Source organism: Polypterus senegalus, chromosome 4 (genome assembly GCF_016835505.1).
Source record: "Polypterus senegalus isolate Bchr_013 chromosome 4, ASM1683550v1, whole genome shotgun sequence".
NCBI lineage: Eukaryota > Metazoa > Chordata > Cladistia > Polypteriformes > Polypteridae > Polypterus > Polypterus senegalus.
In genome coordinates, this window is record NC_053157.1 from 107,412,648 (window position 1) to 107,437,198 (window position 24,551).

A 24,551-nucleotide genomic window follows, 5' to 3' on the forward strand; every position below is an offset into this window, starting at 1 on the left:
GTTTAGTAATTAAATGGGCAAAGAGAATGAGCATCCAGGTCAGGGGTGGATTGATGTTACTCATCTTCAGCAGTTTTTCCACTTCTCTCTTGAGGTTTGTTATGGAACACCAATGTAACTTAAGAGCAGTCAGGTCAAACAGCAATACATTAAGTGTACTCTTTTACATCATAAAAATATGCATAGTGCCATTTTTCAAGAGGAAAGAATGTCCATTTTCCAAAAGTGCCAGTTTGATGTATTGAATATTATGGGACACAATGAAATCCAAAACTCTTTTGAACACCTGAATGCAGAGGACAACATTTGGGAGTAAATCCAAGTACAATTTTTCAGGCAACTCCAAATGAAATACAATATGTGCAAATATTTGACAACCTGCACATTCTACACAGAGAGACCATCAGGAAAGAGCTGTATATTGTTAATTCTAGCTACTATCCAGTTAGTGAAACTATTAAATCTGTAATTAATAACTTGCATGGAAAGCATTTTAATATACAAGAACAAGCTTTGCTTGCAAATACTGGAAATCTATGAGCTAATAAACATTTCACTTTTATGATAACTAAAAAAGATGCATTTAAAAAAATCCAAAACAGGCCTCTTTTATGGTTTTTCTTTCCTTCTGTAAAGGTACTATCACCTTCAAAGTCACCATCTTTCATCAGTCAGCTCTTCACTCCACTTCCTGTACTTCTTGATGAAAACCTGCAATTCCAGACTGAGGCAAACACACCGCAAACATTTGCTTTTCAATTTTTTTTTACTACTGCTATCCATAACCTCTTTCTCACAAAGAATCTGGGAAACTATTGTTTAAATAATACCAGGATTAACCTTAACGCGCACACGTACCGGTCCCGGGACATAACAGCGTTTTAAAAAGTTACAGTAATGTGTGCATGCCCATCTGCTATGCATCTCGACATACTACCCATCAAATGAAACTTCAAAGTCTCGTCTTACCGATGATATAAACCATTTTGACACACAACAACCACAGCACTGACACTAAAGCCTTTTTTACAGAGAAGTAAATACTTTTTGACTTTCCCTACCTTTGAAGACCCCCTGTAAGTCAAACATCAATATTTCCGAGCAGTATTGATCCCATTCTGTCCGTAAGGCTCCAGCAAATATAATCCAGTAAAACGATTAGGTCCAAAACACACGATATATCCTCAAAGGGACAAAAACTCCAGAAAACGTTTCATAACTTGAGACCACCTACGTAATTTTTTTTCATTTATATTGATCATATCAGACGTAATTTGTTTCTGACGGCGATAACCATGCTACCATGTAACACGGAAGTGTTAGCTTCTGATCGACACCTAAGTTGGCCAATTACGACGGGTCTGGGGTTGACTGGCACCTCGAATAGCCAACGAGTGTCACAGACAGCTGAAGGATGACGTAAAACTCCAAACCCTGGTAGAATCTACCAGTTTGATTGGACACTGTGACTGACACTCAAAACTTACAGCCAATGAGCAGCCGAGCATTTTGATATGTAACTTGCCATACTAACTTGTAAACAAAACGATCAGAGCTGCGAAAGGTGGCATTTGTGCCAGTCTGCAGAGTTGGTGCGTGGTTGTTTATTGTGATTTCGCCAAGTTTTTCGCATTTTAAATATGAATAAAGTAGATAAACGTAAATAAACGCTCGATTAAATAATAGATGCATGTACGCGCGTGAAAGTATTCAACCGCCCAGGAGACGTCTAATGGCAGAGAGCGACATGTGCCACGCCCTTGTGCTTTCTGCTTGCTAGTGATTGCTGCCATCAAGTGGCACATGGAAAAACGCTGAGCTGTGTTGTAACAGTTTGTAAAAGAAATGTATATAGTTTGTGTGCATTTTATAAAAAAAAAGTAAAAAATAAAAAATATAAATATATTTTTGGCCCATAAGACTTGTATTGACTATTTTTACATAGAAATGTGTATTTTTTATTGTTTTTATTATGGAATATGAATTTCCATAACTAATAGAGTGACACTGTGTGTAGATATAGATTCCTTTAGGTGTAAGCTTTCAGTAGAGCCCTCATTGATATATGTGGGTTGAAGCATTCAAAAGTTATTACACTTTTTCCATATGTTCCAAAATGTGGATAATGGATCCATAGGTCCCTCTAAAAGCCCCTGGACATGCCCACATAAAACTGGTGTAAAAATGTCATTTTTACAGGTATTCTTTTCAAATTTGAAATGTGAGTAGTCAACAAGTTATTCTGTTGGTACATAGTGTGTTTCTGTCCCCACCTACCTACTGCAGCTTTATTTTCCTTTATTTTCATAAAAAACTTAGGCAAGAACAAAAAAATTCATTTTTTGTGAGTTCTAATGTGCATAACTTTTGATCAGTCACACCTACAGTGATTCTGACTACTAAGGGTGAAACTAGAGAATGTTACCTTTACAAAGAGACCAAACATGTGTTTATACTCCAGATAGTTCAATAACAGCAATGATTCTAATTTGGAGAGGTCGAATTACAAGCGATTTAGCAAAAAATGACCCCGCTTGATAAGGGGTGTTTAATGCCTTTGATAATACTTGAAGGGTAACTTTTTAATTTCCCAGTTTACTAACTTTGAGAGATGATGATCACCAATGTCACATATTCTTGTTTTTCTGTCCAGGGAAATTATCTAGTTCACTACAGTGGGAAGCGGTCACTTAGGTGTAAGGGCCCTAAATTGTGCAGTAACCCATCTGCCAATTTTACAAATGCTCGAATAATCTCCACTTTTGACTTAAGTCTGAAGATTTATCAATGTACTATGTACCTCTGTTAAAGCTGCTGATGTGACTTTTAATATTGCCTTTTTGCAGTTGTGACATTGGATATGATTTATTAAGGCTTTCCCATTCTTAGTCCTCTCAGCATTTTAACACATCACTTCTGACTTCCTGCTTTTAATCCTTCATGGCATTCTCCTTAGACTAACCATATCAATCCTTAAAGAGTGTGTAATGCCCAGAGAATACTTTTGTTTTTTAGCTCGGATTATTTTTGCAGTCCTTTGGAAATCTGTAAAGCATGAGGGTGTCTATTCAAACCTCAGAAAAACACATCAAAGCCTGTTGTGCCAATTCATTGAGTTTGTCCTGAGGTTACTTCTGTTGTTACAAGCATAAGAAATGTGTCAAGAAACCATGAGCCAGCCAACATAATCTAATGCTGTTTTTCTGAAATATTTTCGTTACAAAAGACTAGACCAGATGATCTTCTGAACAGGAAGGAGACAAACACTACTTAGTTGCTCCTGCTTCTGTGCACACTTTTGGAGGTCATAAGCCATCGCTTAGCTTCCATATCCCCATTTTCTCTTCAGACTGGGGCACATATCATCCATGAAGCTGGCTGTGGAGTTACTGGCTTTATCCCAGTTTATAATTAAGCATTTCCCACCCATTTGCCATTTTACAAACAAAAATTCTCATATATTATAATAATGCTTTTTCACTAGTAGCCAGGAACCACTGCACTTTTCTGAAAGTCACAGCTACAGTAGTTGCAGGAGTATTTCTTTTTGCACAACTGGTTCCTCCTCAGTATGCAGAACTTATGTTAGCCTGGAAGCCCCTCAAAACGTTGTGATATTGCTATCATTGCTCCATAATACAGAAGCTGCAACGCTATTTCTCTGCACAATATTTGTGAAGACTTGGTTTAATTGGTTGGAGTTGTTTATCTTGTACAATTCTTGGTTTATATGTGAAGTGGATTAACAAGCAAAGTACACATTTATAATGTAGTAACATTAGTGGTTTGTACATTTTGTAAATATTGACCTGTAATGAAGTGTAACAGTCAATAAATATCAAAAAGGTCAGCAGAAATTGATGTGTGCAGTGTAAATCATAAAATAACAATTTAAAACTAAGCAAAAAAGACAATTTGTTATTAATTTACTCCATTATCTATTATTGAGGAAAGTAAAAAAATATATATTTATTTGTATTTAGGTGGCACGGTGGCGCAGTGTTAGCGCTGCTGCCTCGCAGTTAGGAGACCTGGGTAGCTTCCCGGGTCCTCCCTGCGTGGAGTTTGCATGTTCTCCCCGTGTCTGCGTGGGTTTCCTCCGGGCGCTCCGGTTTCCTCCCACAATCCAAAGACATGCAGGTTAGGTGGATTGGCGATTCTAAATTGGCCGTAGTGTGTGCTTGGTGTGTGTGTGTGTTTGTGTGTGTCCTGCGGTGGGTTGGCACCCTGCCCAGGATTGGTTCCTGCCTTGTGCCCTGTGTTGGCTGGGATTGGCTCCAGCAGACCCCCGTGACCCTGTATTCGGATTCAGCGGGTTAGAAAATGGATGGATGGATGATTTGTATTTAATGAAATCAATGTGTGTGTAAACTCACCTAGGAGCGTGTAGAAAGTGTAGAATAATGCACAAATACAAGGGGATATCCCAAAATATTTAATCACTAAAAGTAACGTCTTATTTTTTCCTACAACTAAAGGTTTGTCCCTAAAGTGCTGCTAATGTGTTAGTGTTAATAGAACACTATTCTTGTGATAGGAGACTGACTCCTAGACTCTGTCCACGCCCAAAACTGAGAATAAAGATCTACCTAAAACCAATTAACTTAAAAAAGTATCTAAAGATTATCAAACAAATGCCTCAGCTGACATTTGACATATTATAACAAGTTAAATATATTAATTGATTAGATGCTCTTGTTTTTCTACTTCTTTATATCACACAAAAGCAGCATTCCCATCTCTTTCTTCCTCCTTGCCAGTGAGCTTGTCTCAGATGATTTGTGCTGGCAGGGAAGGACACATTTTTCAATGTATCTCCTCGCAGCCTTCTATAATTTTTTTTTTTATTTACTGTAATTTTCTTTTTTGTTTTGCCACCTGTTACCATGAGTATTATTTATGATCATCAAACCCTTTTAAAATCAGAGCAAGTATTCAGGATACATATTTTTACCAGTTTACTATGAATTTGCTGCCTTCAGTTATATACAGCCAACACAATCAACATGAATGAAGTGGAGTCATCCAGGTTAGCAACAACTGCAACAACCAATGTATTGCATCCAGCCTTTTTTCTGTCCTCTTCTGAGCCAGGAGCAGGTGTGCACTTATCACACGGAGACACCCTCCGCTCTGCCCTCAGCTCTGTTCTGTACTATAGGCAACAGAGCCCCCTTTGAGTTATCTCTTGGTGCTCTTTACTGCCCAATATTTGTCTGAAGGATCTTTCTAGGCAGTCATCCATGACTCCCCACTCCCTCTGGTACCCTCAGAATATGTATAGAACACTTCCGTTGTGATTTCTTACACTCTTACAAGCCACTGAAGAGCTGTAATTCTGTTTCATGCTACACTAGTGTTATCTCTGACCCTGGCATCTTCCTTTGTTAGAATCATTTTAAAATTATGATAATTGATGAAAAAAAATTCTTAATGCCATAATGTGAATTAAATTAATGAATTTAATTTGTAATTAATATTACAATTATTGTCATTTGTAATTAATATTACATGACATTAAACCATATTTGTAGTTTAATTTCACTGTTTGCAACATATATGGAATATGCAGTTTATGTGTAATGTGAATTGAAAGCAAAATTAAACAATTTTAACAGTAAACCTAACACCTCATAAGGAAGAACATCACATGTAAAAGTAAGCCTCAGTTTGGTAACACTTTTATGTTCTTGTCTGTATGAAAATTTAATGTTTCTCAATTTGTGTCCCACAGGAAAAGCACAGTCCCATTAAATAAATAAAAGTATTCATAGTATGAAACTGAAAATCATTCATGAAAGGCTTTAAACCATATAATATTTGTTTTATTTTTGCAATTAAAGATGCCTTTTTTCATAAGCCTTTCATGTTTTAATAAGCATTCATTTCTATCTAGCTGCAGGGATAACTAAATCCTCTCTTACTTACTCAAACATATTAAACATATTCATATCTGTGGCCCAAAGTACATGTCTAATTCCGTTTGCTATACTTCTTTCAGTAGCATTTCCTTAATTATGACTTCCTTGCAGGCAATGAAAAAAGTTGTCAGCTCATCAAAATCTGCCATCATATTGTACTTCTAACATAACTCCTGTAATGTCTGTGACCCATCTGTGCTGCAACGAAAATGTTTTCCTTGAGTCTGTTACTAGATAGGAAAGAGATGCTGGAAATCCTGTCACTGCTCAAAAAATAGTTTAGAGAGAATTTGAGTAATAATTCCAATTTGATCTTTCAGATTAACTGATCAGCTTACATGTGACAAAGCCCTAGAAATAAATTGATGGCAATCATAAATGCCAAATAATAATCAAAACAAAAATATTGTATAAAGTGTACAGTGACTTTTTTGTGGACTGGTGTTTATCTCTCCTATGCATGATGTGTCAAGGCTCCAGGACACCAAAAGCAGGATTGCTTCTAACTCTAGAATGTGAATCCTGGGCTTGACCAGAAGTGACCCTGGCACTGGCTTTACAGTAACCTCAAGCCCACAGATTGAATGAGCTTAAACTTTAGAAGGTGAGACTGGGTAAGTTCTTAAGTAGTGAGTGAGAGGGTCCAAAGTACAGAAAGAAAAAAAGACATTTTTGTTGGTCTTCCTAATCATCTTTTACTCTATTTATTTAGATGTCTTTTTATTGAAATGTTGACACTGTCACTGGTAAACATCTTAGGTCAATCAAAACCAGGACTATTAAATTACATAATAGTGCTTGTTCACTTTTTGAGAGACCCATGAACTTAACATCTTGTCTTTAAGATTTGATGAAAGTCTAAATGTACAGTGGTGTGAAAAACTATTTGCCCCCTTCCTGATTTCTAATTATTTTGCATGTTTGTCACATAAAATGTTTCTGATCATCAAACACATGTAACCATTAGTCAAATATAACACAAACACAAAACACAAAATGCAGTTTTTAAATGTTTTATTAAATTATTTTCTGATAATTTTTAAAAAGGATGACAACTATTATCCTTATGTTTTATTGTTATGTTGAAATTTTATTCATCCGAGTTTCACCAACTCAAATTGTATGCAACTGACATTGTTATGGCAATTAAGTGTAGTATAAAAAAGTGCAAATCACACAATTGTTTATGTTTTTCTACAGGAAAAATGATCATTTTTGCGGTGGACTGGCGTCCTGCCCAGGGTTTGTTTCCTGCCTTGTGCCCTGTGTTGGCTGGGATTGGCTCCGGCAGACCCCTGTGACCCTGTAGTTAGGATATAGCGGGTTGGATAATGGATGGATGGATCAATGATTATTTATTTTTTATATAGTGCATTACCTATCTGTCTATCTGTCTTTGGTCTGTTCTTGTTTATTATGGTGCTGGAGAGTGGTGATGTGTGATGTTTCTGAGACCTGAAAGTAATAGTTTCCCTGTGCTCTGTACATGTGACAATATCAATCAGTTGTGGTCCCTTTAGCTTTGGAGCTGCCAGCTGGTTTGGTTTGGACAGGACTTGTTTAGGTTTTCTAAAGCTGGATATTATGTAACCTCAACATCTCAAACATATTTAACATATGCAACTTGCAGGTTAAGTGAAATACTCCCATGCTGTTTCGTGCTTGGATGTCCTTGCATAACACTGGACTTCATGTTTCTGAATTACTACAGTGTGTTATTAAATTAGGCATTTATTTATGTGCACTCTTGTGGAGCCTGTTTTTGTTTTCTTTTAGTTATCCTTACTTCATAGCTTTGTAGTTTAGAAAACAATTTTTAAGATACTTACCCAGTTGTAATCAAAAATAAAAAGTCTATCAAGACTAACTTCTGTACCAAATAACTAAACTCTGTGCCAGATGCTAACAGCTAAATGCACTAGAATTTTCCAACCAGTATTCACACTTATTAATTTAAAAATAGATATAAAAGAAAACAAGAAGTACCAACCATGTTTATTCTAGCAACTTCTTAAAATAATACCATATCCTTTCGTATCCTTGCATTGTGATGCAAGTGGTAAGAGAATGCAGTATATTGTATTTTAACTTTGTCATAACCTAACAAGTGAATATCATAATTTCTCTTGAAAAGATAATACCTGACAATAAATCTTGATGGTATTAAGAACTGTTCATTTTTGACAAAACAAAACATTTTTAACATGTTTGAAAGCCTAACTACTGGTTTCAACAGAGAACACGTGGCATCTTTATGAATCGGTAATCTCACTGTATTTAAAGTTACTGACTAGCTTGGGTAACAAATCTTTTTCAATAGACAAAAATATTTGGTCCAGCAAGCACTGTATATTCTTCATTGTTAGTACAGCCACTAGTTCCTGGTTTCAACCCAATGTGGTGTTAAGTGCTGTTGAAAAATAAGTGAGTATAATAAGGGAGATTAAAAAAAGAGAAACAAGTTATTGAAGTATGTCATTTTATCCATTTACACATCCATTAATTCCTCTCCATAACTTAACTGGCTTTCCTTTTACAAGTCATTATTGTTATGTGCACAGTGTAAAGTGAAAATCTTACTTGCATGTGTTAATCAATATGGCCCAAAACAGCATGCCGCACATCACTACTCTCCAGTGTCATGATTAGAGAGTAAAAAATACTTTACCTTGAAACTTCTGTCTTCCTTACCTGATCTCCAGATCACAAATGAACTGCAATAATAGGATTATCCATCCTGCTATATCCTAACAACAGGGTCCCGGGGGTCTGCTGGAGCCAATCCCAGCCAATACAAGGCACAAGGCAGGAAACAAACCCCAGGCAGGGCGCCAGCCCACCAAGCGACAATTTAGGAACACCAATGCACCTAACCTGCATGTCTTTTGACTGCGGGAGCAAACCGAAGCACCCAGAGGAAACCCACGCAGAGAACATGCAAATTCCATGCAAGGAGGACCCGTGAAGTGAACCTGGGTCTCCTAATTGCAAGGCAGCAGCGCCACCATGCCGCCATAATAAGATTATAAAGGAGTTAAATCTAGTGAAAATGTATTTAATTATGTTTATTATTAGACTGAGTCACCAGTAGCAACCCAGAGTTAGTAATGGTAAAAGTTAACAGGTTTTCTGAACTTACATTAATAAATATATAAAAAAATAATTGAATTTGAAATATAACAAAATTAGTTTGGACTTATTTTCAAAAAACAACTGTGTTGTGGATGTTTGACTGCAGATCATGTTAAATTTACCAGATGTGGATGAGTGCGTGAAGATGTGTGATGGACCTACTTCCATTCCAGTGTTGGTAGCAGACTTTGCTTCATATACACAGCAACCCTGAATTGGATTACCAGTGTTTGAGATGGATGAACCCCATTCATTTTATGTTATATTAATGCAATTACAAATGCAGACAGACGATCTTTCTTAGCAAAAACAGATAGCAGTTCATTGCAGCACATTTGTATAGGGCACTCAACTCTCTCTAATTGGCCTTTTTCAAAGTTACCATTCTATCTGACATGTTTTTAGACTCTCACTGATTTCCATATACATATGGGAAGAACATTTTAAGGCATCTAAACATTTCAAGTACAACTACTGTACTTGACGCAAAATAGTATTATTCCTTTTAAAGTTGAGGCGATGACCTGTGGTACTTTTTTATATAGTCGGTAATGGCCATATTAACTAGTGTATTCTTTGATTATAATTTTAACAGAGAAATGGGATTTTGCCAGTGGGAAGGTTAGGGGATGGAAGAGAGCCCCAGACATGAATACACAGACAGTCCCAGTTCAAATAAAAGGGTGTTTTATTACTTAATACCTCAGTAAACACAAGCACAAACACAAGTTTCTTCTTTCTTTCTCTGTCTCTCTTTCCTCCTCTCTCTACCACCGCCACACTGCCCTCCTCCAGTTGAGTATTGCCTTCCTTCCTCCCAGCTCTGACTTGCCTGGACAACGGAGTGTGGTCCCTTTTATTGAGGAACCAAGAGAACTTCTGGTGCCAGGACTTATCCTGTTGGAAGCACTTCTGGGTCATATGGAAATCCCAAATAGTAGGGAGTGTATCTCCATGCAGCACCCTCTAATGGCACCACCCGGACCCCAGCAGGACTGCATTACTGGACTGCAATTCCCAGCATTCCCTGCTGGTGTCCAAACAGGCACCAATATTCAGGGGTGCTGCCATCTAGCATCCTGGGGGAATAAAATGGCCCCCACAGACAGTTCTTTCCTGTCTTTCTCTTCTGTCACAGCCAGGAAAAGGACCATTGGCATAACTGACTGGGATGCCTGCACATCTGTCTTGGGCTTCCTATCCAGGCAAAGGAACTACTTCTCCCCTGGTCAAGACAACCTTCCATCCACATGGGGCATCCCATTCTGGTAAGGTACCTTTCTCTCTCTTGGTCAGGACACCTGTCCATCTGCTTGGGGCTTCACGTCTGGGTAAGGATTCTTCCTCTCTCTTAGCCGGGATGCCCATCCATCCCGTATGGTAGTTACACCAGTTATCAAAGATGCTAGTAAAAAGTGAGACATGCAGTGAAGACTTGGGGAAAAAAAGAAAATTCTTAAAACAAGTCAAACTATGATTGGATAAGCCACAAGAAAATCTGCTTTCGTACATCAGAGTTAAAAGGCATTCTCTACAGAAGCTAGCACAAGATCTAAAAGTAAGGAGAGTGTGCAGTCCAGATACTTATGAAAAAAAAAGTTGATTGAATAATTGTTTTCATTTTGTTATTTGTCTTCCTTGATCACATCCAAAAATCCTTTACTTTCTAAAACAGAGACAAAAAAAAAAAAAATCACAACACACCGAGACTGTCCAAAGCTATGTATTAAATAAATAAATGTAAATTTGAGGTGGATGGTTAATTGTTTTCAAAAAGCACTTTGAGATCTTGAATTTATACTGCCTAAGAGATCTTAACATACTATTTTCACCCTTTTTCAACAACACATACTGGTTAACCTTTTGATATTAAGCCATTCTGTTACTAAACTACTTTATCTTGCACCCAGTCCTAGAAAATAACAACTTATGCAAGAGCAAATTTTCACTGTCTAAATCATACATCAGTTATTGAAAGGTTGATAAAGAGCTAACATCCTCAAAATGTGCTTAATCTAACTCAGGGTTGAGGAGTGCTGAAGCCTATCCTGGTTGGATTGCAGAAAAGAGCAATGGACATGACACAATGACACATGACTCCATTCATCTGCACCTACAGATAATTTGAAATATGTTATCCAAACTAGCATGTCTTTGGGAATGTGGGAAGAAAAACCCACACAAACATTGGGATAATATGCAAGCTGCAAGCAAACGGGATCTCTCTGGATTAATGAGGTGGCATTGGTAGCCATAGTGCCACCATTCCAGCCTGAGAGTGACATATAAAAAGATGTATGAATAAATAGACTGAAGGCATGCCTGTACACCATGTAACCATATCAGAGGACAATATTTTTAATAGAGCACTAATAATTGTTTTCTAAATGCATGTGACTGGTACGAGTTATGCTTTGTAAGCAAAATTGAGCAGCTGCATCCTGTACAGCATAAGATATTTTTACCATTAATAATTTGAATCACACCTTCTATAATGCATAGCACAATCTGCCAAGGATTCATAATCCCCACTATTGAATTTGTATGCTTTGTTCTAGTGCTGTGGCGTTTAATGATTGGAAAGTACAGCATGTGACTGGAAAATATTGGCTACTCATTAGGTAAGAAAAACTGCAGGACCTTTTTTGTTTGTTTTATATTTAAATCCTCTTTTTTATATATTGAGCAACACACAGTGCTCAGTAGTTGTAAGGTAATTTAATTCCACCAGTGTTACAGGATTTTAACATGATTGACCTAATGAGCCAATTAGCAGCTCTTTATTTTGGTCAAGTATTTTTCTCCCAAGGAAAAGAAATTCTATCGATCAATCCAGAATCATACAGAAAGAAAGTTAATGTGGGTCTCTGCTGCTAATAAGTTCTGCATCAGAGAGCAATATGCAATTAACAGCTTGCCAAACAATTTCAGGTCTATTAAGAGGAACTCCAGCACTGTTCATTAACATTTTTTCTAGTACTTAATGAATGTGTCTACATCAAAGAATTTGAAACAGAATTATGTATCATAAATGAAAAACTTCAAAGATTGTCTGGATCAATGTCCCATCCTTTCACTTACATAACAGAAATGTAATTATTACTATGGTGTCCAATCAATGTCTTTGTGGTAGGCCTTTGGTATGTAATCCTCCTACAGGTATACTGCAGTCTGTTTGCATTGTAGTCTTAGTGGTACATTTTGTGATGTAAGACAGGGATCTACTGTACTGTGTGCATCAGAAATGACATTTTACAAAAAAGAGCATCTTACTCATAACAGAAGTAAAATGGTTATTATTTTCCTGTTCTAGAGAAATTCTACTTTTATCGACAGAATGATTTTCCATTTGGTGATGGACTGCTGTCCCATTACAGGTTTACTTCCTGCCTTGTGTCTAATAGGCTCTAGCTCCAAAAAGCACAGAAATGAGGTTGAACAGATTCAGGGACTAAAAGATGGTATATATTTTCTAATTCTTTTTAGACTTCTGTTATAGCTAATGTATTGTTATTTTTGTGGTTTAAAAATCCCTGGCATAAGAGTCTTTTCACAAAAATCACTAAGTTCTGCTCCATTTTTTTTATCCATTATGGAACGGGACCTGGGCACAGACAGACGGACATCATTGTTTCACCACACACACGTTTATTTACACCTACTATATACAATATTTACAAATGCACAACCCAGTGCCACCAGCACCAACTCCCCAAAAGTCCGGGCCCTTCTTTTGGCCGCCTCCAGTCCTCTCTCCAGCTCCGTCCTCTTCGACCCGATTTCCGCTCTCGAATGCAAGGAGGCGGGCCGCCACCTCGGATGGGCTCCAGCTGCTTCTCGGCACTCCTTCTTGGACACGCCCCCGTGTGGCGGAAGTGCCGGCTGCGCACCCGGAAGCCCTCCGGGTGTCCCTATTCTTCTTCCCCCCAGCACTTCCACCACACCAGGGTTCTTGAGGCACCAGGGCGGTGGCCATGGGCCCCTACAGGGTTGTGCTTCCATGCCCCCTACCCAAGGCCACCAACAAAACCAGGGCGGTCGCCCCCTCGTGGTCGGGAGAAGGCACCAGCCCTCCTCTGGTCCTCTCGGGTGTCCCGGCTGGGCTCCACCCCCAGCCACATGCGACACCATATTCATAGCTACTTTAGATCCTGATGGAGGATGAAGATTTCATGGCAGTAACAACATAGGAAGCAGCCTTCAGTACATTGGAGGCACATTAATGAACACTTCAATACTAGGCTAATTTACAGTTGTCAGTCATCCTGAAGTGCACATTTTTGTTATGTGGGAGAAATACCACTGAGAGCAAGGTGTGAATGTAGGAATTCCTTATGCACACTGACAGAGCCGGAATTTGAAATACAAGAAATGCGACGCAGCAGTGCTGAGCTACCATTACATAACATTTAATCTTCAAATATACAAATGCTGCCATGAAGTGCTGTAAATCATTCCCATGCATGTGACTATAGTTTATTTCCTGTCCTAGTCAGCCTTTTTTGGTGAAAAAAAAAAAATTTAATTACCCTGCAGTGGAAAATTAAGGAACATTAAAACAATACTTTAAATAGCTGTATTAAGTATATTTGGGAAAGAACTGTTACAAAGGAGTTTTAAAAACTGAAAATTACATCAGAATGGATTTATATGAACTACAGTACTGTACTTGTGCCTCAGTGACACCCCTTCACTAGGACTACTCACAGCATTTTTAAATGTACAGCTTGGATAGATATTCCTCTTTTCTTTTTAATGAAGTCAGACAGCTACAGTAGTACCAAACTATAAAACAACTAGACTGGTTTTGCATAAAATAATAATTATTTTAAACATAATCATTTTATTGTAGATTTACTCAAAATAATTACTGATATTTCCAAATGATGTTATGTGTTGTGAATAGTTTGATTCTTTTACAGTTAGTAATTCAAGACTTTTAAAATATTTCAGATAACTAGCAACCATAAGATGAAAACCTCAGAACAACAGACCAAGGTTTATATACAGAATGCCAAAATAAATATAACATAGCCAAAACATGAATCCAGAATCAAAATAGTCTTTAACAAGGAAATCTTGGAGTAGGAATACAAAGGCCTTACAGTATCTGCAATCTTGGATGATCAGGAAGTTCACAGGTCAACATTTATAGTGTCACATCGATGTCTTAACAAGCCGTGTACTTCTGCCCAATTTTCTGTAGTAACAGTGACAAGTAAGTCATAATATAGCAGTGCCTGCAAAAAACAAAATGGCATCTATGCAGTTCCTATGCCGCTAGATCATATTGTCAGGATTAGCTTTTGTGAAGATGCCATCTCTTCATTCCCAGAATCTCTTTTTTGTTGCTACCTATCAGACAGGACAAGTTGTTCTGACCTTCTGCCAGTCATATATGCCCTTGCTGTCTCAATTAGGTCGATCACATTTAAGATATGCTAGCTTTGTCTGCTCTTTATTTTCCTGAGTGAGTAGTACAGGTTTTCATCCAGGACATTATGTCTCATTTGTTTTCAAAGATATTCCTAGATGATTGCCTTCCATTGTTCATTACTAACCTTAACAATCCAAGTCTGTCCCTGGCAAGATCAGGATTTGTAATTGCCTTACAAGGCCTTATAGATTTTTGACCTAGTCATTGAATCGTTTTCTGTTATGATGGAGCATTTAAGAGAAAATTTAAGCAGCATGGCCACCAGGTTTTGTCAGGAAAAAAAATGCCATTTAGGGACAGGAGTCCTTTCTGGATGGAGAAAATTTGGTGTCTGCCAAAGGATTATGAGGTTCTTGATAGGTTGGAAGCCATATGTGAAACTGGGCCTTTATGTATTGGATCCAATATCAATTAGTATAGGATCCCCACCAAGGCCATGTTCTGTCACCTCTTTTGTTTTCACTTTACACAAATGATTACAGATCCATGGACAAATCCATAAAAATCCTCGTTTGCAGATGATGCAACTATAGTGGGTCTCATTTCAAATAATGACGTGTCTTCATATCAAAGAGAGGTGGGTTGTCTTGTAGAATGGTGTTTTTGTAATAACTTGAAGCTCAATGCTATTAAGACAGTGGAAATGAGGATTGATTTCCACTGACAAGTCACAAACTGTCCACCATTGCAAATTAATGGCCAGACTGTGTCTTTAGTTCAGTCATTTAAATTCCTCGGAACTACTTCCACTAATACATGCACATCACCTCCATCATCAAGAAAGCCAGACAGAGATTGTTTTTCCTTCACCAGCTTAAGAAGCTTGGTGCATCAAGGTGTATATTGTTAAATTATTACTCAGCCTTTGTCGAGGGTATTGTGACTACCTCCATCACTGTTAGGTTTCCTTCTGGCTTCTCTATTTCTAAGACTCGGTTGCAGCAGGTGATTTCTTCGCTTGAAAAAAATCATTGGCTGTTGTCTCCCAACATTAAAAGACCTGTTCATTGCCAGAGTGAAAAAGAGAGCAGGGAAGATTGCAGCTAACTCCACCCACCCCAGCAGCCATCCGTTCATTAAATTGCTCTCACAGAGGAGGTACAGGTCTATTGGGACCCGAACTACACGCCATCCCCACAGAGGAGGTACAGGTCTATTGGGACTCAAACTACATGCCATCTCAACAGTTTCAGTCCTCAAATTATTCAGATGCTAAATAAACGTACATAGGGTTATTCCTGACTGTTTTGCATCATATAACTGGTGTGTTGTTTGTCTATTCATAAATACCTCATACTTGCTCAGCTTGCAGTAATTGTTATCTGTATTATCTTGCACAGTTTTTCTATCTCTTTGAGTTAACTATTGAAGTTTGCAACTGTTTTATTCAAGAAATTGTTTTTTTTCTATAGTGGTTTGCACAGTGTCAGATTAATGGTGAGTTGAAATTGTGTTGTCTTGAGTTGGTAATGTCTTGTATACTATGTTTTCAGCCTAATCAAAGTCAATTCTGGTATGTTTCACATGCTAGCAAAAAAGTGATTCTGATTGTTATTGTGATTCTGAATATACAGTAGTTTGGATATACTGTAGTTTGGTCTGCTTTGAATTTCTGCAATGAACCACACATCTCCTTCTTTCAGCCCATCTCAGGAACAACAGACAAAGCATTTTACTTCAAAATCCTAAAGATAAAATAATTTTCACAGTCCATTAAATGTTTGAACCTATTACAATTACAATGCAATTACATTACAATTTTTCAGTTCCTTCTCATCTGTCATCTTTGGGGAGGGATATACACCTTTCAGGATATGTACAGTACATGGTAGGACTTTTCCCTTGCCATCTTGGTAGGTGTAAAGTGCTTTGGGTCAGCCAGCATGTCTATTACTCTGTTCTGAATTATAAACCTTTATTAAGTATGTTTCACAACAATGACAAGAGTAGACTTCTAACTGGTAGTTCTCTTCTTCTCAATGATTTGCTCAAGTAAGACTGTGCTTCAGTATGGAAGCTGCTTTGTCTACAATGGATCAAAAAATGTCTCTTCTAAAAATCCCCTTTGGCCCCTTTTCACATTTTATTGGTTCATGGTCTCTCATAGATGGGCAGCCACCTTGAGAAGTCCTGACACTAGATTATGCCAGCTGGCTTTCTTCTTTTCCTGAAAATCACGAACAGCATCCATTGTGTATGGAAGGTCGTCCCACTTTCACATATCTTTTTTTTTTCTTCAGTTATAATCCTTAGTCATTCCTGTCTTGGAATGATATTGCCTTTGGGGTACTGATATGTCTTTGGCATTTTCAGCATATACCAATTTTCTTTTTTTCTATTGCCATTACTAGCTGCACGACAGCACGATGTTGCAGTGGGTAGTGTTGCTGCCTAACAGTTAGAAGACCTGGGTTCACTTTCTGGGTCCTCCATGCGTGGAGTTTGCATGTTCTCCCCGTTTCTGCGTGGGTTTCCTCCGGATGCTCCGGTTTCCTCCCACAGTCCAAACACATGCAGGTTAGGTGCATTGGCGATCCGAAATTGTCCCTAGTGTGGCTTGGTGTGTGTGTGTGTGTGTGTGTGCACCCTGCAGTGGGCTGGCGCCCTGCCCAGGGTTTGTTTCCTGCCTTGCGCCCTGTGTTGGCTGGGATTGGCTCAAGCAGACCCCTGTGACCCTGTGTTAGGATATAGTGGGTTGGATAATGGATGGATGGATTACTAGCTGCCACATCCCATTTCTACCCATTTGGAACTGTGTATGTATTGTTGTGACCCCCTCTCACATGACACAATTACTTCCTGTTTAAAATTGGTCCAATGACATGCAGCTACTTCCTTGTGCCACTTATCAAACAACTTTGCACTGTCCATCTTCTATCATATATGAAAGATGAACAAGATGCATATAGCTTCTCATCGCTGATATCTGGAGTCAGACTTGATGGTAGAATATCGCCAGATGTTTTGGAATCACTTTTTCAAGGTCAACTAGTAGCCACTCCTTCTCAAAAGCAATTGTTTGTTAGTAAGTGTTTCCATAAATAACAGGTAAACTGAAAAATATTATGTGTGCTGGGTAACGGGACACAGTAGTGTTTGATTCCTAAGTCTACTGATGCATTATTTACCTTTCATTTTTTATGTGCCATAACTTTTGCTTATTTCCAGGTAACACTTTTTGTATAGCCTTTAGAAATGTTTCTTAATAGTATGTCTATTAACTGCTTCTGTCAAACTGTATTTTAATGTACTATCTGAATAAGTCTCTACTGTAAATTCAGTTAACTCCAAAATAAATGCATAAACTAGCTTGGCTGTATTCTTTCAATGCATGTGCGGCTGAAGGTTCAGAGAATTATTGTATATCAAGGGCATGTTTTGTCTAGTTTTTTTCTTTACAATGTACATGTAGGTCAGCTTTTTCTGACATAATGGCCATGGTCACTAACCTTATTTATACTTTTTGGAAAAATGAGGATTGTGCTTCTTCATCAAATTAAGTATGAGCTTATGGAGGGCATTTAGGGAGTGCATAATGCAACAATTTCAATATTGAAAACATGACTTTATTTTTGGTGTCATGAATTATACTTCCTGACACTTCATGAATTATGCTTTTTTTTTTTTTTACTTTTATTTTACCCCTGTTTCGGTGTTGTCATTTTGACGCCATTTTTTGTGTTTGTGTCATTTCATTAATTTGATTTGTGGTCAGCACCATTTTTTTGTGTCTGGTAACTACAATACAATTTAGTTACTAGGCATGTGATACATATGCCATTTGACCTGTGATATTAAACAGGCCATATAAAAGGAAAGGCTCAATAAGGCTTACTTATTGAAAAATCTTTAGTATGAATGTCAAGTTATAGTTTTTGTGTCATTTAACAGCTCAGTATAACAATTCAAGTCGAATGTGACAAATGATCTATGACTATGGTGTTTTTCATTTTTACAATGACTAAATGTTCTTTTGATATACTCCTAAAATCTTGGCTTCTCTTTATAAACAGGTTTATTTGGACCTTTTATAGAAAGATCCTGACAGACATGATAACTGGAAAGGCTATCAATGTGTCAAATAATTTCTATTTATTGCAACTATCTCTAGGAACTCTGGAGGAACTCTGATCATACATCACCTTAGCCAGAGTTTTTTTTTGGATACATAGCCGGTCATGGTGGTATGGAAACTGCTTTATGAAGTTATATGTAATTTCTCCAGATATGTGAATCATGTGATGACCTGCTTTTTTGAGCTCTAGTAAACATGAGCTTACATACTTTACTTGTGAGTATGAGGTCTGCATCTGGCCTATTTGCCAACTAACATTCAAATAATCAGTAAAGGATTGCTAAATAATTAATATTTTAATCATATTTGCATTTATTGGGTTTTGTTTTTTTAATAGTTCTGATGTGAGTGTACAGATTTATATATGTATTATGTATCCTTAGAACACTACTTTTTCCCATGATCTTTATTGCTGCTTTTTTTCAAATGAGTGAGGAAATACAAGTAAACATTCTTTATAGGATATGACATCTGAAGAGACTCACTCTTTAACCTGAGGAGACACTTCTCCTCCTACAATTCTCCCCTCTCTCCGTGAGGGAGCAAGCATAACACCGCCCTCTCCGAGGGGAAGCAGAGGGGAAACTAGCTATTGTCCACCCCCCTTCAAATTTTTTTTTTGGCCACCCCCGATTAGGCATGTCGTCCACTGACGTAGTTGCTGTCTCTTTAAAGTTGGCTTATGTTCTCCTGTATGCCAGAATAAGATTTCTGCCTACTTCAGTCACATTTGGTGCTGTGTTCTGATCACACACCTTTCTTTGATCTTCCTGAGACACAGCATGCATCTGTACAAACAAGAAAAAGCCAAAGAGAAGCTGCAACAGATTGAAGATGAGAGGAAAGAAGAAAATCCGAATTTGTAAGGCAAAAGGAAGAAAATATGAAGCCTTAAATTACAGAGAGGTGAGGTAGTCCAGATTATCAAGATTACATCAAGAGGTTCAATGGAAACTGCAGAAACCTTTTTCATTTAAATTTGATACTCTGGATACATGCAATTTCAAAGTATTTTGGTAGAAAACCAAAGTTATGATAAGCTGATTGACATGTGCCTTAGTGTTTTATTTCTTTGTTTACCTGTAAATTCCACCCACGACAGTTGCCTTTGAACAGTTAAGTGAACAGAGTGTATATTTACCTTAGGAAAAATAGTGCTGAGAATCTGTAATAAAATATGTATTATTTCTTTATATTGTCATAAATATATCTTAGAACGTTTGCCACCTCAAAGTGTATGCATTCTGTAAATTTTAAGGCTTTTGTTGTTTATTAAGTTTATTAATAAATACTTCAGAAATCAATTTCCAGTGACAAATTAATGTACACTATGATTGGGAAAAAACAACTGTGACTTGAAAAATATGAAATATTATCTTTTAATAATGTGTTAAAGTAAGCTGATTGCCAGTGGGCAAAAAAACAACATGCTGCTTTGGTACTCAAAATGATGATCTTAAATTAAAAATGTCTGAACTTTTGGGTAAACAGCATTAAGGGGTAATTGTGCTCTGTATGACATATGAACACAGCATGGAACAAAGCTTCAAGGTTGCCATTTTTAATTACAGTACTGTTACATGCAGATCCTCACTTTCCAGTCTTGAGCCAGGCTTCAAGTGACGATACTAATAAGTAATGGTCTTCATGTCATATCAATATCACAAGTTTCAAAATGAGGGTCTTAAAATTGAAGTGTGAGCTAATTTTCAGTATTTGTAAAGATGACTTCCTTTATACTTTTATAATTAGGATTTTTCTCCTGCAGTGGTTCCTGTCATGTTGCCCAGTGCTGTCAAGGTAGGCTGGTCTGGTCATTTTTGGAACATGTAAAAAGTAAACCAGACTATTTTAAAGTGCACTATGGATTAAAATAGTCAATTAAATAATAATTATGGTTGATAAACTAATGTGTTTTTAGTTTCCTTTCCATTTCTTCTATTCTTAAACTGAAACATATAGAAATGTTAGTGGAATTTTCTGTTTCTTTTCTTAACTTGTGTAGAGGAATTCCGCAATCATTTCAAACTCCCAAGCCCATGTTTTCTCTGCAAGTGCCTTGCCCAGGCAGTTTATAAACAATATTTATGGGTACTTGATTGTATGCAAATTGAGAGGCTTGTACTTTGAGAAGACCCAGCAGGGAGCACAGATGGGTACATACTGTACAGTGGTAGCTCCAAAAGGAACTTGTCAACAGAGGATCAACATAGACATCGGAGGGCTTCCTCGGACCAGGATGCAGCCGTGATTTGTGCCCCACTTATGAGCTGTAGGAAATAAAAAATTGAAAAAGTGACTGTCATGACTGCAGAGTTATAAGGAGAGTTGCAATGAAGAACCCCACCTCAGTGAATCTGCTGTGACCACATGCAAGAGGGAAAACTTCCATTTATGCATTATTCTGGTTTGAAGTGTAGAAATTCTAAAATCTAACACAGCGCACAGAGAGAGGGTTTTCCTTTTAACATAAGATGAAAGTGATTGTAATATAAGAAAGATTTTCTATATAGACATTTAAGTGGATCTTTAATCATATGTGGGGTGTGTTTGGGTTGGAAAAGTGTTTCACTTTGTGCTGTCTGAGCTGTTTAAGGTTATGTGTCTGAGAAAGGTGTTGGTGCATCACAACATTCAGTGATAGCCAAGTTCGCTTGCATATGCAGGTTCACGCTCCTACCTGTAGACAGATATGGTCTGTTTTCCTACTGGTAAGTACTGTAAACCTTTTACCCAGGCTTTATTATTTCTTATGGTTTGTTTACACTGGTAAAGTAAAATTCCATCTATTCGCAGCTGCAAAATAATACAGGCTTCTAGTCTCACCTGCCCTCAGTATGTGCCTCCTTGCAACCATGTAGCCATCAACTTTCCTGACCCCCATCCTTTTCTTGATGTTCTTCCTTATCCACCAATTGTAAATGCCTTTATTTAACTGTTTATGAAAGTAAATAAAGACTATAATTATTAGGTTAAAACTTGGACAGAAATTTTAAAATGTTTAAATTATTTGAAAGACAGATTTTTTTTTTTGTGCTTGCGATGTATTTGCTCATTGTGTACAACTCACTTTGCAGTTTTTATTTCGTTTATATATCTATGTAAATGTAACTATAGTCTAGCCTCTCACAGTTGATGCACCACATTATCCTGTTAGTCATACCCCATGAGGACATTCTCCTACAAATTGAAAAGTAATTTTCTTTAAATAAAAGCTAAAAAAAATGACACTCCATGTGAATCCTTTAAAGACAAAGTCCTAAATTATATGTGATTATTAAATATTAAACTGATTGACTGGAAACTAAGTAGGGGCATAAGAAGATTTTTATAAAAATGTTTAAATGCATGTTGAGATACATAATATGTCTGTTTTCTTTTATCCACAGGCTCCAGCAAGACTTGGAAAGAAATATGACCAAATGAATTTGATAGCATACATACTTCTTTGTATCTTTATGTGAGACTCTGCTGTAACGGCTGACCCCTTACCCAGCCAGTAGCTACACTGTGGCCTGGGTGAATTACTGAGGCAAACCTACATATACCAAGCCGTACCTCTAACAAATAACAGTTTGCCCTCAATCTATGGTTTAAAAGCAAGCACACAAAAGCAGATATGTAAAATAGGTGTATAAATATATTGAATGAAACACAATAACAAAAAAATGCAAATTCCACACGTAGAAAAAAAAATATATATATATATATATATATATATATATATATAGATATGTAGGCTATATCCCTCCACCAAAGCAGCAGCGTGAAAACACCATATATACAATAACAAACCCTCCTTTGCCCCTGTAACGTATAACAAACACAAATAACAATAATAAATAAATACTAAAATGACAATGAACTTGAGTCCATGTATTTTACTGTCCTGAATACGGATGACTGATCAACAAAGAATGGATGCGTTTGAATCTCCCGGAAAATGGAATAATCTCACTGTGTTTCCTCGGCGTATGTTGGATAATGAAGTCCAGGCCCAGGGTTTCTGGCGATTACTGAGCTGAAGTGATTCCGGCAAAATGAGAAACAAACTGGATACAAAGCGCAATGTGAAAAATAGCAGGAAATGATGGTTCGTTGTCGTTAAATGAAATCTCCATCTTTCTCCTTCCTCCTCTCTTCTTTCCCTCCTGATCTTTTAAATAGTAAAGAGCCAGATGTAACTGAATGTGAAAAGGTGCTTTCCATCCTGGGGCTACGGTCTCTCTCCCTCATCTGTCCCCTCTGCACTTACGGGAACAACATTCACTGACAAACACATAACGAACAGTAAACGGGATGACTGAAATAACACGCACTCAGCACACAAATCGAATACATTATTACTATGTAGCCCTGCTACACTGCTTTGTAAAATAATCAGTTTTGTATGATTATTATCTTTACACTCACATTGCTAGGTCCTATCTCAGAATATGTGTATATCGTACCTGCTGGTACAATTGAGATATCTGGAAGCTAATTTTCTAATTTCAAATGTTTTGTTCATTATTTACCATTCATAACTTTTACAACATTCATATCGGTATGTTCAAAAGTTTGTTCACCCATTTTCTTAATCTTGTAGTATTTACAGTTTACAATGTAGTAAAAAGGGGTTGCACAGGGGTTAGCACTAGCACATCATGGGTTCAGCATCCTGTGTCTGCATGCTTTTTCTCCCACATTTCCAAATGTGATCCTGTTAAGTTAATTATCAACTCCAAAGTGGACCTGTGTGTGACTGTGTTGTCCAATGAACTGATCCAGAGTTAGTTCCTACACTGTGCCAGATGCTGCAAGCATAGGTTCTGACCCTCAATAAACCCTCAGTTGATTAAGTGGACTGGAGAAGTTGTATGCTGCATTATTAAACCCAGTGGAGCAATTCTTGCAAGTTTTTGACTGTATTTTCTTTTCCTCACAATTTACTGATGCATTAACTGTACAGCATGTATTTATATTACCCATTACTTGTGGTCTAATGAGAGTAGAACACTTTGGAATGTTTAACTGAAAGGATGTTCAGCATGAAGCTATCCTGCTTTACAACTTTCTTACAGATACTATACCACTGATTCACAAACATATTATGAACAGTGAGCCTGAATCAAAAATGGAAGAATGTAGTAGAAAACATGCTGCCTGATTCTAGCTCCAACAAAAGGTAAGTCTAGCAAAGTGAATGATAAGAAATTTTACTGTTAACATTTTGTATTATTGGCTCCAGCAGATCCCTGTGACCCTGTAGTTAGGATATAGCGGGTTGGATAATGGATGGATGGATGGATTTTGTATTATGAAATCCCTGGAAAGGCTTGTAATCAGCCACCTCGTATGATAGGAGAAAACAGCACTGGATCTCCAGCAGATAAACAAACCCCCTTAAGTTGGGAGATGCTATCATCTCTCTGATATACATTAAAACAGGGGTTAGCTGCAGTATGTCTGGATTATGAAAATAAATTAGTCCCAAGCATATACTAATTCAGCACAGCATAGTGCTGCTGCATCACAGCTCAAGAGATACTGGTTCAATTCATTATCCTAGTTATGGTCTTTGCTAAAGGCATTTTCATGTCGGCCTTACCCGGAGTATTCTAGCTTTCTGCCATGTCCAACTGATATGCAATATTATCTGGAGTCACTTGGCCCACAAGTTTTCTTTTGTGTTTTATTTTTTGCTGAAAGATTCTAAAACTAATGCTACATTTTGAATAATGAAGTGTACTCATAAAAAGAACTATTTATTAATTTCATTTGTGCAACTCAGAACCCAAAACATGAAACTTGGTACCAGAAGTGAGGTTTGCACAAATGGATCAACATCAACATCATGCTCATCAACTGCCTCTTCTTCCTGAACCAGAAGAAAACTTGTGCCCCAGGGTCCCAATACATCCTAGAAATTTGCTGTAGAAAATGAATCCTGAAAAAGACTTCAAGTGATTTTTTACTTTGAGTGAACCACCAGAATAATGCAGTG